The 16,355-nt window shown below is 34.8% G+C and overlaps 1 long non-coding RNA gene across 1 annotated transcript; it reads right to left on the bottom strand.

The window, feature by feature from the left end:
- Positions 1-1,860: 1,860 nt before the first annotated feature.
- On the bottom strand, positions 1,861-2,460 carry LOC119789799. Its single transcript, XR_005281637.1, has 3 exons — positions 2,420-2,460; positions 2,077-2,331; positions 1,861-2,005 (listed from the first exon to the last, which is right to left on the bottom strand). It is a non-coding gene; the product is annotated as an uncharacterized LOC119789799 (long non-coding RNA).
- Between the last annotated feature and the right edge of the window lie 13,895 nt (positions 2,461-16,355).

Genomic DNA, 16,355 nt, shown 5'->3' on the forward strand with positions numbered 1-16,355 from the left:
TTGCAACAAATTAGAGGAAATTTTTTATCCTGAAAATAATACAACATTTAACAAAGTTTGTATGTGCATATAATTCCACACAAGATACCTATGTTTTACCTATGAATAGAGCTGTTACAAGAAAGCCCTCTTTACATAAGAGTTGATGGGTACAGATAAAGTGACTGTAGGTCTTGCATATATTAACACCCATTAACTGCTGTTTCATGCCATACTATCCATCCTGTTGAATGATCCATTACTGAAAAACATTAAAAAATTTACCCACATATTACTTTATGTCTAGCTTTGTAGCAAGAGTTAGGTCTATTTAGATGTTGCACACAGAAAAAAAAAATACTTTGTATCAAATCTGTAAACAGGTCGACATAGCTGAGAACTATGGAGTGTGTTGAGAACTAAATGTGTAATACTTACAAAATGCATCAAGCTGAAATCATAAATAACACATTATAGATTATCATTTTATTACTATACATTTTATATATGTGGGTATTCCCTGATAGCTTGGGTTTGCATGAAAGTACTACTTAAATATTTTAGACGTGGAGGTAAATATCTGGAGATACTTTGTCTCCCCATACAATAATGCTTTATAAAAGCCACACACTTGTGGCTTTAATGAAATACTCCACAGTACAGTATTTTATGGAATCCACAAGTGTGTGAGAAGGATTTTTAAAACTAAAACCATTTCAGATAATTTTCCATTCATGTTTTATATCGCAGCCATAGAAATTCAATCTAGAAAATGTAAAAGTTAGTTCAAGCTTATTTATTCCTCCCACCTTTCTTCACGAAAAATTTTATTATTTTGTTATTGAATTACCCTTGAATAGTACATTTCATGTTTTTGTATTAAAAGCCCAGGGGACAGAGTTACTTGCAGGCTACCTGTGCAAGCTGCAAGTTTTCAGGTTATGATCGATATTATGGCAGTCTGCCTCTATTGTATACAGTATCTATGGCCAGAGACACTGGGGTAAAACACAGAATCTAGCAACAAACAAAACAAGAACAGAACAAATGAAGAACACTGTTTTAGCTTTGGACTGCAGTTAAAGCTACAATGTCTTACTGTATATTATGGATAGGTTTATTGTAACTCATGCTTTCTTATTTGATAATCTTTGGATTTATTTTATAGGCCTCTTCAGTTTATCTCGAACAATTGAAATCTTCAGTGTTGTAAAAAAGCTTAAGATTTCTTTTGTTTATCTTTGTCAAATAAATTGTAATACTGGAAACGAAAAAAAAAAGAGTGCACAATATTTATTCCAAAATCTTAAGAAGTTAAATCAAGTAGATCAGACGCTAAACATATATGAATGTATGAAATAAAGATATTTTTTAAACCCTATGCTTGAATGTTTATGATAAGCACACAATATTTCATAAAAGTAGATTCATAAATTGGAGAAATTAGCAAATCATTTGTGGTTAATCATCAGTAGGGATGAATACCATTCACATTTAATCCAATATGGTGCAAATGCCCAGTACATGGGAATCAGGATTGGTACTTATTTGAGTAATTCTAAAAACTAGGCTTATTTACCTGAAGCAGACAGAAGCGATTATGTGGCTGCCTCACCCATGCTGATGGCTGCCGATGACAAATTACTAATGCATGCAGGTATGCCAACAGTGCTTAACTGAATGCTTCCACGGATGAGACGTAACGCCGCTGGCATTGCATTTCACATCACAAGTATTTCAGTGAACATTATTTACATCCCATTTTGAAAAGTGGAGCCAAGCTCTTGAGTGCTTTCTTTTAGACATGTTTGCTTTGTATAGTATATGTCATGTTTGGTTTAACGTGTCTAACCCACATGCAGAACAGTCAGAGGCAGGAGAAAAGTTCAAAGGTTTATTAAAAGATGAATGTACAGGTTAAATGATCAGGTCCAGTGGGGAACTCGTCTGGTCACAAGTGGGTTCTGAAAAGGTACACAGATTTATCAGATCCAGGAAGGGATTGGACTGGTCACAAGTGGGTTCACTGCAGAGGGAGACAGAGGAGTTAGTGGAGGTCCAGGTATTTTGCAGGATTGAGAGTGTGCAGGGCTGTACCTGTTTTGGAGTAGAGCAGAGCAGCTGAGGGGGGGAACCTTGAGGGTCCAGAGGCTGTCGGCAGGCTGAGGGCTAGGCGGAGGCAGAGCTTAATGAGTGCAGGCAGATCACTGATTAGAGTTTCCTTCCTGTATCTTCTGAGAGCGGGCAGGCAGATCTTTGACAGGAACTGTTCTCCAGAGTTCTTCTGAGAACGGACAGGCAGATCACCGACAGAGAAACTCTTCAGGGTTTCAGGTTTCAGGCAGGTTCAGTCTAGGAAGCAGAGAGGAGAAAGCAGATCAGGTTCAGGTTCTCAAGGAGTCAGAGTTTCAGACAGGCTGGTTGGCTCAGGCTTGCTAACCGTTACTGGCAAACACTCTGGCACTGGAGAGAAGCCCTCCGCCTCCTTAAATACGAATCTCCTGATGAGCAGATGAGAGACAGGTGGTGCAATCAGCTCCGGCTCCAGGAGATCTTGTATGCCCTCTGGTGGAGAAAGTGGACATATCTCCAGATCCCAACAGTATACTCTTGGCTTCTGACATTATGCTCGTGTGTGTAATGCTATGCTCATGTTTAGCATGGGAAATCTTCTCTCTTCCACTTTGTACCTATAGAAATACCTAATCCAACACCCATCCCTAATTATCAGTTATGTATAGAAATTCATTTGATTTGCAACTTGCAGGAAACTACTTGTTCTCTGGTGGGGTGACAGAGGGTGCACCACATAGCCTTTGCACTTATGGCACTGAAATGGCTAAGACTGCCCCTGAAGTACAGTACAGACATGTGTTCTTTTTAAATCCAGACAATGAAAAATTGTTGTTTTTGGACACTCCTTATTCACTCAATCTGGATATAATTAAATAGGCCTGCAGAAAGATTAAACAAAATACCTTCACATTAGAGCAGGATATTCTTCCAACAGTTTTTTGGGCCTTTTTATTCCAAATGATTACAAAGCTAGAAATTCCTTGTCCCAGAGTGACAAAGACAAATTATGCAAACAACTATATACAATTTTTAACAGTTGGACATTTGTAGCTCTTAACTATTAAGAAGGTAAGAAAGAAACAATTCAAATCCTTCAGCTTTTTAAAAAATCTGGTGCAGGGGTTTTAAAACAAGAATTTATTTTTTCTTTTTAGAAATTGTGTTCTTTTAGAAAGAAAATGTGAAAACAGTTGCAAAAACGATTTAAAATACAAAACATGACTATTGAAAAGTGTTTGAGGTGGTCATAAAATCTGAACATAATTATTCGTCAATTTCTTTTTTTTGTGCAAATTATCATGAATACTTCGCTTTTGAAGCATCTCCTACTGAATTCGGATAAACTACAGAAGTCAAATATATGTTTAATATTTTGGTCAAACTGTGAGTAAATTATTTATGTTATTCCATCTGACTTCCTTTAATCTTTGCTGTCCCCTCCCTGCCATCTCTCTATTCAAGTTTATCTATAGGATGCTTTGTTGATACTTGTCAAAGAAATGAGATGGAAAAGCAACACTCCATAAATATCCTGTGCTCTGCTGAACTACTGTAAAAAAAAAAAGGACATATAAAATATAAATATATCCATCCATCCATCAGTCCATTTCTTCCCTCCTGCTTAGTTCTTGTCAGGGTTGGGTGGGGCCGGTGCATATCTCTGGCAGTCTACGGGGCGAAAGGCAGGGTACACCCTGGACAGTTCGTCAGTCTGTTGCAGGGCAATCAATATATGTTGATGTACTTATAAAAATTCAAAAATTCATTTTTGCTTTTAAGACATCAGATATCTAATCCCCAAAATTCAGATGACATGATTAGGTAAAAACTGTTTTCATCAAAATTGTCTTTCGAGAGAACTGTATTCTGAGTGTCCATTGTGATAAATCGTAATACAGAAACCTTTAACAGTGCAGCGACTTTATCAAAGAGGATTATAATGAAATATTTCTGTTGCCATTATCAGAGGGAAAGAATAAGAAACTGTGATAACTATTAACCCAATTTTCTAGAAAGCAACCCAATAGAACATATATAGAATTAGGAAATTGATCAAATCATAAATGTCGGCAAATATGAAAGAGACTAAGTGATGTCAAAATGTAGCACATCACAGAAATTCAAGAACAATTCAAGAAGGGTTGGGGGTCTTTGCTTAGGTGTCAGTCCATGGGAGTGGGGTTCAAACTCAGAACCTCAGGATTCCAAGCTCTATGCCCTAACCACTAGGCCGCCACTCCCATCGTCACTGCCGTTTTATTCATAAAGAGACAAATAAAACGGCTGTTCTCAAGATATTTTTAAATGATAACTTACATAATGTCTCTTTAAGGGAATGTAGCCCTACTGCAACGTGGCAGGATGATTTCTAAAGAAATCCTTCTAAAATTCTGGGTGGCCAAGAAAACATTGTGATTTCAATTCAATGGAGATGCCTCGACGTGGAACGTCATTATTTGTTAATGCTCCAAGATACTCCAGTGTGGGAAAATTAAAACAAATCTGCAAAGAAATGAAGTGGCAAATATTATAAATTCTTGTTTCAATTTGTTACCAGCAGGGGTTGCTCAATCAGTGAGCAATTATATTTTTGTCATATTGGTTGTGCAATTTATTTCTTTTGTTCTATTCTCAAAAAATAAAATCTTGATTTGAAGAGTTTTATTTTTTTATCATCTTATTTTGACAAACAAATGCAAAGTGTTTTATAACCTCAAAGGTAAAAACATGATAAAACCAAAGAGCAAACCCTTTGGAGCAAATATGTAAGATGGACTGAAAAGGAGACATATAAGTCAGACTTGTTATCTGTTATCTGTATAAGACATTAATATTAGGCAAGACATCTCTATCTGTCTATGATTTAAAAAAAAAATTAAATATTGAATGTTAAAAATCTAAACTTAATTGTTCTCAAGACTGTTTTCTTTCCTCTTGTTTGCTTTTGTACAGTAGACATAGATTGTAAATATTTAAAAAGTCCCTTCAGCAAAAGCCTCATGTGGCAGGATTAAAGATTTAGCGAGCTACTAGAGGCCTTCTTATTGCTTTTTCTTCTTTAATCATACCTCTTTGTTTAATGAAGCACGCACAGAATATTTAAAATCCTTGTTACTCTATCCACATCATCTTATATTTAGTTTTTATACTTTATCACTTGTGTGCTGGCAAGAACAACTTTTCAGCACCAAAGGAGCTGTAAAGAAAGACAGGGACATAAGTATTTAAAATAAATCCGAAGAATGCAAACAAGCTGAAAAGATTTACACACTAAAGTAAAGGAAGGATGTAGAATTGTATAAGGCTATTTAAAACATGTTAAAGGAAAGGGCTCTAAGTGTACTTTTACTATTTTAATGTCTTTAAACAATTCTTTTTAAAAATGTTACAATGCATATATATATATTAAATTTGCATTTAAACACAGTTTTGAAGTTTTTTTTTTTAAAGCTACAGTGTGTAATAATTACAGGGATATACAGTAAGAAATGTAATATATTATACATAACTATGTTATTTATCATCATCTACGAGCTCAGCCTCTTAACCTTAATATTTGCGTTGCCTTAGAATTCGTTATTTGTAATTACGTAGGAGCGGGTCTCACAGCCATGGAGGCAGACATCTTTGCGTTACGGCAGCGCAGAGCCAACAAACTAGTGATTGCGAGATCGCCAAAACGTCACAACGATGTAGAAAAAATAACGGGTATATTTATTATCTAAAGTCTACATGAAATCTATACCCTACACAGACTAATGAAATACTATCTGTAAAATTATCTATGTAAACAAACCTCATCACTTGAGAAGGTAGGTGATGCGGACGTTGTGGAAGACATTTTGTCCCGTAACGCTCGCCGTACTGTTGGGGGGGAGAAGCGGTGGGGGGGAGATGTTCATGTTGCTGCAGTCTGCAGTCTGACCGCTAGATGTCGCTAAAAGTTACACACTGTAGCTTTAAGTGGTCTCTATCCACTTAAATTTAGTCCTTCATAAATTAAACAATTATGTTTTGGGCATTATTTCAAAACATAATGAATACTTATGTTTTTTTCTTAACAGTTTTTCTTTTTTTGTATGTATAGGGTATTTTTACCTCATATGCCTTTATATCTTTCGGACTCCGGAATCTGAACCTATTTTTATAATTATACATAAAAAGGTTATACACAGCTTCCTTTACACATACATTTATTATGGTTTTGCACTACGTTTTAGCCATAAATCATAATCTTATATGAAAATGTTTTCAAATTATCTGCCATCATACTGCTGAGTATACTGAGTATTTCCCATTCATATGTCAGTACACATTAAATAACCAAATAGAGCAACAAAGCACTTTGTTCCTCTTACCTCAAAACTTGATGGTTCAGCCTCCATGTATAGGAGTAGTTCACAGCTCCCAGTGTGCATGTTTGCATGTCTTTTCGAGGTTGTTCTGTCTACACGTGTTTCATTGAACTACTGCCACATAGTCGTGAGCAGAAGGCAGAATCGAGCCTATAAATTGTGTTCCATAGGCACTCATTGTTTTCTGTCCCTACCGACTAAAAAAATGAATTACTTCCTTCACCCAATTAAACAAAGGAATTGAAAATCCATAAATCCTTCCACAATGTCTCGCCTCCACCTCCACCCAATACAAAAATAACGGCTCAGGTGTACCTAATTAGCACTTTTTTGTTTCTTTTAACAATGTGTTTGATTTTATTGTGGCTTAAGAAAACATATCCACACATCCAACACACAATTATAAAACACTCTCTTCTTGCCAAAATGAAACCCTTCAAGTCAGATCAAAGCGTCTGTCAGACTCTACATATACGGCCCTGTTGTGTTGCCATGTCGACTTGTTTGATTTAGTCCCAAGCTTCAAGAACACATTTCTGTGAAGTTTATGTAAACATTTCATTTCATATTTTCCCAGTCTAATCTATTGAAATTATTATCATTATTATTTTTACTTACTTGTTAGGAATCAATATACACTTATTAGGGGGAAAAAACTGTCGATCTCAAAACTTTTACTATAATTAAAGTTCTTATTTTTCAGTAATTGAATTCATAAGGGGAAAGTTCGGTTTGTTTTTTATTCTTTAAAGAAATCTTATAGGCCATGCAATCGTTACAAGAATGATTATTTGACATTGGCACTCTCCACAAGAGGGTTGGCCACCACAGGTTATTAACTAAGAGGCTTACTATTCAGAGTGGTAAGACTCCAGACAGGCCCGAATAACCACATGTGGCACACCAGCACATGAAAAAACAAAAACTATACCTTTACAATGCCTTTCCAAATTGCTCTTGAATCTTTTTTTTTTTTTTTTTTACCAATTCTGTATTTTTTACCATCCTGGCTTATAGTCTGGTGATAAAGTTTCCACGCTATGTGAAGCGCACAAAAAAAAAAGCTTTTTTAGGGTTATAAAGCTGATATTTTTGAGTACCTGGGAGTCCATCCTGCTAAACGCATTTCAAGTCAGATCTAAGAAACGACCCATTCCCTTTGGGTTTATGACTGCTGTTTGGTTGAGTGCATCTCTAGTTACAATTTTTTTGAGTGTTGAGTATGACTGGAAAAGCGCTATATGAATTCAGTCTATTTATTATTTCAGTCTTGTGACACAAATCTATGTTACCCATCTGTTTATTAATGCTTCTAAATAAAGTTAAAGCTTTACCCCAAAGTGGAGAAGCGACTGCCATGGAGGAAACAAATGTACCTTGTGTATTCAGACTACAGTCTAAAGGCAAGAGTAGATGAAGTAAAACTTTCTTAACAAGGTAAAATGTCAATGTTTTTTGTCAAATAGTATTTGCCAAAATAAGCATTTAAAAATGGGTCATTTTTCAGTGGTGGAATGATAGTAAATATAGTAAATTAAATAATAACAGAAATTGATTAAGTCCTTTAATGATGGTATTGCAACACGAAAGATCGGGGCTAAGTGGAGGCCCGACCATAAGGGAAGGACGCTGTCCTCCCTCATAAAAGACAGGGAAATTTGTGATATATTTTTAAACATCAAGTTATTTATACTTTAATAATTTTTAGTGTCTAAAATGTGCCTCTATGTAAGATTAACAACAAACGCATAAAATATATAACATATATACATATATTTGACTATCAAAAAAGACATTTTGTGGTGACAACTTGTTAATGCATACTTTGTTTTTAATTTTCCGATTGCATACCTTGTTCATTCACGCTCTTAAAGATATTTACATTCTGAGTTCATAAAACAAAAGAAGGTTGTTCTGTAAATGTTTCCCTTACTTTAGCCCCCTTTTTAGTTGGTAACCACTGTGACTTATTTCTGTAGGCTGAGCTTAGCTGAAAGCAGAAATATTCCTAGTGCCTCTTTAACCATGCACACCCACTTCTGCTTTGAGGCCCCGCCCATCCGAGTAATACAAATACAGATAATTTTGATGGTTGAACAGATACATATAGTGGTGTACTCACTCGTCCCTAATAACTGCTCCCCTATTGTTTTCATTTAGGACTTTTTGGAAACTTGCAAGAAAGCAGTTAATGCATAGATATACGTTCTGAAAGTTGGTCACTGGTCATTTTATCCCTACTTCTCTCACCTCCCTTAGCAGGGAGGAGCAGGGTAAAAAAAAAAACACAGAGGCTCTATAAAAACTGCACGGTTGGACAGTTCAGAAAACAATATGTGTCTCATTTCAACACAGAAAAACAAGGTTTGCAGCATGCATTTGCACCATTTTAAACTCAGCAGCTTTTCCCAAGTTGTACCCTCTACGAGTAGTGCAAGGCACACGCCACAATATTTGTTTCTCATTTTCAGCAGATTCACCTTTTGACCATATATAATAGTGTCTGTACACAAATCACAGTTTAAGTGTATAGATGACACCTCCCCACCCCAAAATGTCACACAAAAACACTTTCATGTATAAGGAGATCTGGATTATGAGGCACACTGTGTTTTTTTGAGAAAATTAAAAGCTTTTAAGTGTGTAGTGCCTAAAATAAGGTAAGATACGGTACAGCACATGGTGCAAATCAATATTCTGGCAGACTGACCCTCTCAAAACCTTTCTTAACTTGAGAGGGTCAGATTGATCGCTGGATGGGTCATGTGCCTAGTGGTTAGGGCATAGAGCTTGGAATCCTGAGGTTCTGATTTGGAGCCCCACTCCCACGGACTGCATTCTGGGTCTCTGAGCTAAAGACCCTTAACCCCACACTTCTCCCTGGTGCCGCAAAATACCAGCCCACTGCTCCCATAGGGAATGGGTTAAATGCAAAGGTAAATTTCTCCAATGTGAGATCAATAAAGTTTAATTTCTATTATGCCCTTTTCTTTACAACTCCATGACTTCTTATTTTGCTAGTCAAAGGGGTCTATAATCAGATTCCAAAACACAGAAGACTGTTTACTGATATGACAACTGGCCTTCATGGGGGCTAGACGTGGAAGTTACATGCCAGGTACCCCAGGTGGCTAAGAGTTTCAGAGTGTTTTTTTAATTGGCAGCACATCATTAAAAAAGCAGATTTTTCTAATACAAATATCCAACATTATTAAGATGTCCCAAAATACATGTGTGGTATGCCTTACAGATTGTTATTCTTGAATTTATAAAGAAGGAAAGACCATCATTTACTATTATTAAAAGCAGAATGAAACAGAAACTTTTTTCCCCACATTCTTTCTGTCAGCATTTTTTAATGTTTGCTATGTGGCTTTGAAAGCTTCTCTACCAAAGATAATGTAAACAGTTTCCTGTCTAAAAATATGTGCACAAAGTTCACAGTATGACTAAATTAAATGCAGCAACAAGCTACTTTAGGAAAGCAACAGCTTGTTTTGGAGGACATTTTGTGGAAATGTCCTTGCATATAAGCAGTAGACTGTATAAAAAACAGTAAAACAAAAATGGTGTTAATTCATTCCTATTTTTTGGTTGGATAGTCACCAAATATAGCTGAGTGGCTTATCACTTGGTGTCAGGATCAACTGTGAGAAAACAGCTGTTTAATTAGGCAAATAGATGCCTTAATCAGCGACTGCTTTAAAATTCCCATGAGGGTTAGGACACAAGCTCCATGTGTTTCCTCGCATTGCAGTGTTTTATTAATCTCCTTCTCCCATGGTTATTCTGTTATCCTGCATGTCGTGTTCTACTTTTTTCCTATTAGAAACTTGCTGTTTTTCATAGAGGTCAGCAAAACTCACCCATCTTAGCAGCTTAAAATTCCTATTGTTTTGAAATCTGAAGCAAAATCAAATTTTAAAAATAGGAATTACTTATGTTTGCACAAAGTGGGCATATTTTGATCCCTTGTTTTAGTTCTGATGTTAAAAATTACAAACTAGTGACAAGTAAATTATTGAACTAAAATAGCGAGGAAATAAGTAAAAACCCAAATGACTTCATCATGCTGGCATATTGGATAAATTATCATTGCTATTTTTGTTGGATTTCTGCTCTTTTAACTTTTTATAATTTTTGAATTACCTCATTGTGGCACTAAATACTTAAAGTGAAGTTGTACAATAAAGCTTTGAAAGTTAGCTTCACATTTATAAAGTGTTTAGGCTATATGTGCTCCTCAAAGGTATATTTGTTGTATAAAATCAATTGCAATTGTCTAGAAAGAAGATTAATTACCCATTTGCCCACATAAACGTCTGTTGGTTGGCTATCTTGAATTCACCAACATATTCTTGAACGTTACCCAAGCACATTAGGCAGACTGGCCTTCATCAGAGCATTAAGATATTTATTGGAGATTACTTTATGTCAATAAACAGGAAATACAGCATGTTTATATTTAAAATAAATTTAGGACAAAAATTAACCCATGATCTTTTTTGGATTGTAGTAGAAAAAGTGACTCTGCCGTTCTATTCTCAACTCTGTCCCTCATACCATTTATGAAATGATTTGCAAAAAATATAGGTTAAAAAAGAGGATTTCATTCCATAGGGGTGTGTTTAATCAAGCTGGTCATCAGTATTAATAAGAGCCAGACTGTTGCCGCTGTGTTTGATTTTTCTTCTCATTACTGAGGCCCCTATTTGTAAAAGGATTATCATTTTTTTTTATTTGCCAACAGCTGTTTGGCATTGGCTAAGAGCATTTGTCAATCCATGGATGAACCGCTAAAAATAGCTTTTGAAGCACAGACCAAAAACGTGGATTTCAGAATGATCCCCACTGAGATCCCATAGATATGCTGGTGAAGATTCTCAGTCATCCAGTTCATAGTCATTCCATAAAAGTAAAAAAAAAAAAAAAAAACACTGGACTTTGTTTCCAAGTTTGAAGACTCTTTGCTTCCCTTCCAGGAAGCTTTTTCAATTCAAAAATCTTTTTCAATATTTGAATTGAAAAAGGTTCCTGGATGGGAAGCAAAACGTCTTCAAACTTGGAAACAAAATCCAGTGTTTTTTTTGGGGGTTTTTTTTTTTTTACTTTTTTGGAAGATCCTAAACCTTTAGTGGGAAGATTTTCAAGTCGGATCCCTGCTCTCCTCTCCTTGTCTAATTTTTGGATGATAGTCACTTACATCATCTATGTGTGTTTTTAAGGGACAGGTTGGCATACATATCATTAATATTTTTTGCAAATCATAAATTATTGACGGAGCTCTACTGAAAAAAGTCATTTCTGGGTATTTTTTGATGTGATTTTGAGTAGGATTATCCCAAAAAGTAGATGAAAATATGTACAATGATATTAGTTAAAAGTAGTTTAGGACACATAATTGCACTTAAGGTTGTGCAATTTTCTTGAAAACATGGTAATGATAATTATTGATTGTGAGAACAATAAATTGCTGTATCATTCTCAGAATTAAAAGAAAAATAGCTACACTAATGTTATTTTACCATTTTATCCCCTGTTTCAGCAGAACATCAATAAATATCAATAGATTTAAAATGAATGCAGTTACTTTCTACGGTTTAGTGATAACAGTTATGGTTCTATCTGCAACTAATGTACTGATGATGCTTCTTTTTATAGATTTTTGTTTTTTTATATAAGAGCAGCATTTGTTGTGGTACTACAAATTTTTATTGTTAACATAATACTAGCAGAAAAGGTTGCAGTCCTGTTTTGAGTACATATTACCTACCATAAATATGACCTTTATCAAACAGTTTATAAATATCATGTTTATAAAATTAAGTACTTAAAATTCTTATACATGCTCTAATAACAGCTGAAAATGTAAGCATGAGAAATTTTGAAATAACAAAACAATATAAATAATATAAATTCATAAAAAAAATAAATGGGATTTTCTTTTTAGCCATGAAATAAAGATAACTCAAAATACAATAACAAAAAAACTGCTTATGATTCATTGCTTTGTTATACTTTCCCAGTATTTTCAAGGAGGTTAACCTGAACCCTTTAACATTGCAGGGATTTAAAATTGCAATTAGCATTTAACATTTTACCCAGGGGTAACAGAGTGCCTAAAGAAGAGGCTAAGTAAGCTGAGAGAAGATAAATAGCAAGGAAAGCCTTAAGAATCTTTTAGTTAAAGGCAAAAAAAAAACAAATGACTTGAAATTAATCGTCTAGAGTAAGGAAAAATAGCTCCATTTCACAGTTTAAATTGCCTGCAAGAAAAATATGTTTTTTATCCCCAAACATGCTGGCTAATGCAACTCTGAATGTCTATAAAAAGTAATAAAGTCTTACTTCAGTGTGAAAGGTTTTATCTCTTTCATTTTCTGAAGTTGCAGAAGTTAAAAAAGGTAATAAAAAACATTAAAACCACTAAACAAACTACACTATACAATCTTAAACAAATAGAGATATGATACTGTACAATCTTGAAAAAATTAGAAGATTATATTTTTAAATCTAAAATGAAAATCTTTTTGTTGCCAGGAACTGCCTTACAAGGGCTGAATAGATCACTAAAGATTATGGGTGTTGTGAGTTTGTTGTCTTTGTCAGATACTGTTAATATTTATCCTCATCAAGAAATTGTCCCTACTTGTACATTAAGTCTGTTAATAGATACTAAACAAAAAAACAATCTTGCTACCTGAAAGTTTTTTTTTTTTTTTTTTTATCAGAGAAATTGTTAGGAAAGGCTGCTGTTCCATTTTAAAAATATTCCCTATTCCTGACTTAGTATTTTTATAATTAAACACTTGAAAAGTCTTATCATTATATTCAATATTTATACTATGGAATTTTTAGATTTCTCCAGTCTTGTGTTAGTATGATGTATGAAGCCTTGTAATGTATGAAATTTTGTGTGTTTTTTTTGTGATGAACCATAAATGTTCATCAGCGGACTTAGGGGGTTGTTTCTTTAGGTTTATCAAAAATAAGATTAAAGTTAAATAAGTTAGCCAGTAAAAACCAGTGAACAAACTAAAGAATTAGGAGTTTAACTTAAACTCACTACCTACCTTCAAAGAGTATGGCTTATGTTAAGATATAATGCCAATGTTGGCCTCATACTATGCCTGGATGTATTTTCCAATAATAATCAGCACTCACCCAGCAACCCTACTGTGTGGGAAGTGATTTCATGCTGAGATTAAAGAAGTTGTTGAATGAGCTATCCAACCTCCTTAGGGTCACAAGATTTACATCACTAATCTGAAGATAACCCTGTTAAGATGAAAATGTTTTGTCATGGTTAGAGAGCAAAGCTTGTACATTTCAACATCCTAAATAGGCATTTGTTCCCCTCTGACATGATACTAGATATTCACTACATCATCCCAAGCAACAGCACCAGGCCTGGAGACAGTTTAAAATGGTTTTATTTTATTTAATTAAAGATAGGAAGTAATTTCACTGTGTCCAACTTTGCTTCAAACATATATATAGTTCATATCGCTGATCTGATCTAGGGAACACTAAAAGTGAAAAAATTAAAAATTAAAAATGGAGTGAAAATAGCATTTGATTTATTGTGATAAAAGGGGGGTTGCAGGAGGTTTAACCCACTGCAGTCCCAAAAATTTTCCAGCATCTGATGCAGTGAAATCCCCATTATGAATTAGCATACCCTTCCACTCTTCATCGGAACACTAAGAGTGTTTGATTGCTGAGATTGTGTTTGCAAAATTTCTGAGAGTCTTGTAATGATTTTGCAACAACAACAAGTTTTCTTTTTGAGTTTTAGGTCACACTTGATTTGTGTTTTTTTAGTTTATTGGTTTCATTTCCCTTTTGTGGTGTTTTCTGGTTGTATTAAGTTCTTATGTATTTCTTTTTTACCCTCCGTTGCCCCCTCGTGCCAATCTCCTTCCCCTAACTCCCTTCTAGATTCTTCTGTCCTCACCTGCTCCCAATCAGTTAATTACTCCTGTCTTTGTTCTGTTTGACATATATACTCCTCCTCTTCAGTCATTGCTTGCTGGTTCCTTGTTCTTTCTGTGTTCCTCATGTGTTTTTTTTTACTGACGTCGCCTGGATTTAGGTTTTTTTTGTATTTTGTTTGTGGAATTTTGCTTCAGTTGCCACCTTTTGGTTATTAAACCTGCAAGAAACCACTTCTGCTTCCTTATCTGCATTTAGGACCTTAAAAAACATCCACACAACCTGACAATTCTATACGAAAATCATATGCTTGAGTTTTGACCAAAGTATTTTTGATTGAAATGTAAACCCCTTTTAATTTTTGATTTGTATAAAAAATACAATTGATCAAGGGTTTTATAATCATTTCAACAATAATATTTTAATATTGCATATTAACCAATTTCATTTCTTTTTTTTCCAAATAAACTTGTAGAGACAAAGGGGTATCATTCAAGGGAACTGCATCCCATGTCACGCTGCAGCTTTACCAGGGAGATGCCTGAAGTGAACAACAGGAAATGAACAATTAATCCTAGTACTATTCACATTAGTCTTTTTAAAGCAGTTGTTTAAGAGGTTTTCCCTCTCTGGAGCAGGTACAGGGTTGTGCATATGTATTTATTTTTTTAAAGTGAAAAACATGGGTCTTTTAAAAAATTGCGAAAATCATCCACAATGCCTTTAATGGTACATTTGGCATAAAAATACACTGCATATCACTAAAGGAAAATTGTACCAACACTAAAAGGTGGTGCTGGCAAATTATTGCTGTATGTTTTCTTCCATTTAATTAAACCTAGAGAATAACTTCAAATCAGTTAGAAAACATGCAACTTATTAACCTAATAGGTCTGCCTTCCTCATCCTACTGTTATCTGGCATAATTTTACATATATCTTCAGATTAGATGAGATTGCATTTTTTGGTTTATTTTCCATCAAAAAAATCTGTACACACATATGGTCTTGAATTTGTAAAATGGGTTTATCAAACAAGCTTAGATTTGTAGCACTTTTTCTTAGAATGCCTCTGTATACTGCATGGTAGAAAAAGCAGAGACTCCTCTCCAAACAAATCAGAACAACCAGTGAAAACCCCTCATTGTTGGGTCACAAAGTACAGAACCTTTATATTATTGATGCAGACAATGAATAATTGAATGGTGAGGGAGTGCAAGATGAGGCAACTAGAGTTGTTTAGTGGGGTGGAAATGTAGACAAGAAAAAAGATGATGGGAGGCATGACTTTACCTAGAGTAATTAATGCGTGTTTTCTTCTGGAAAGTGGCTTCTAAAGAGCACATAAAACTATAGAATTGATGATAAAACACTGCGTTTTGTATTCAATATAATCCTTTTTTTGGCAGATCTTTTCTGTGAGGGCACCTGAATGTCTCAAAGGAAGCAGGATTGAAAGATAATTAATCTCTAACTGAAGATGCCTAATTTTAGACAGTAAAGCTAAATCGAGGATTTAAAAAGCTGGAGTACAAATGGGTAAAAACGTAGGGAAAGTAAAGAACGTTTATTATCTGACTTAAAAGGAAACAAGTAAACCCTCAAATTTTACTGAGAGAATGCATTATACAGAATCCAACAAGGTGTTGGAAAAGGTCCTTTGAGATTTGGTTGACATGCTAGCCTCAAGGCCATCACACTGGATCAGTTAACCATTCGATTCAACAGAAAATTGGGTCATATGATGTCTGCAACCTTTAGAAAACCGTAAAGTGGATGGGGCCTATCTAAATGCTTTCAATTCCCTGTGACACCATTCTATATCTTTCTGACCAGGGTTCTGTTTTAGTTAGATCTATGCCATAATTTGACATAAAGGTCATAAGACAGCTACAAAGGGACAGACTGTAAAACAACCCCACTTTTGGGGAAAAAAGATAAACTAGTAAGGTCAGTTTACAAAATAAACTGATCAGTAATAAACTGCTTAAATGCAAATGTTTCCAGGCTT

This window comes from Cyprinodon tularosa, unplaced genomic scaffold (genome assembly GCF_016077235.1).
Source record: "Cyprinodon tularosa strain WSP-4 unplaced genomic scaffold, ASM1607723v1 ctg348, whole genome shotgun sequence".
Taxonomy (NCBI): domain Eukaryota; kingdom Metazoa; phylum Chordata; class Actinopteri; order Cyprinodontiformes; family Cyprinodontidae; genus Cyprinodon; species Cyprinodon tularosa.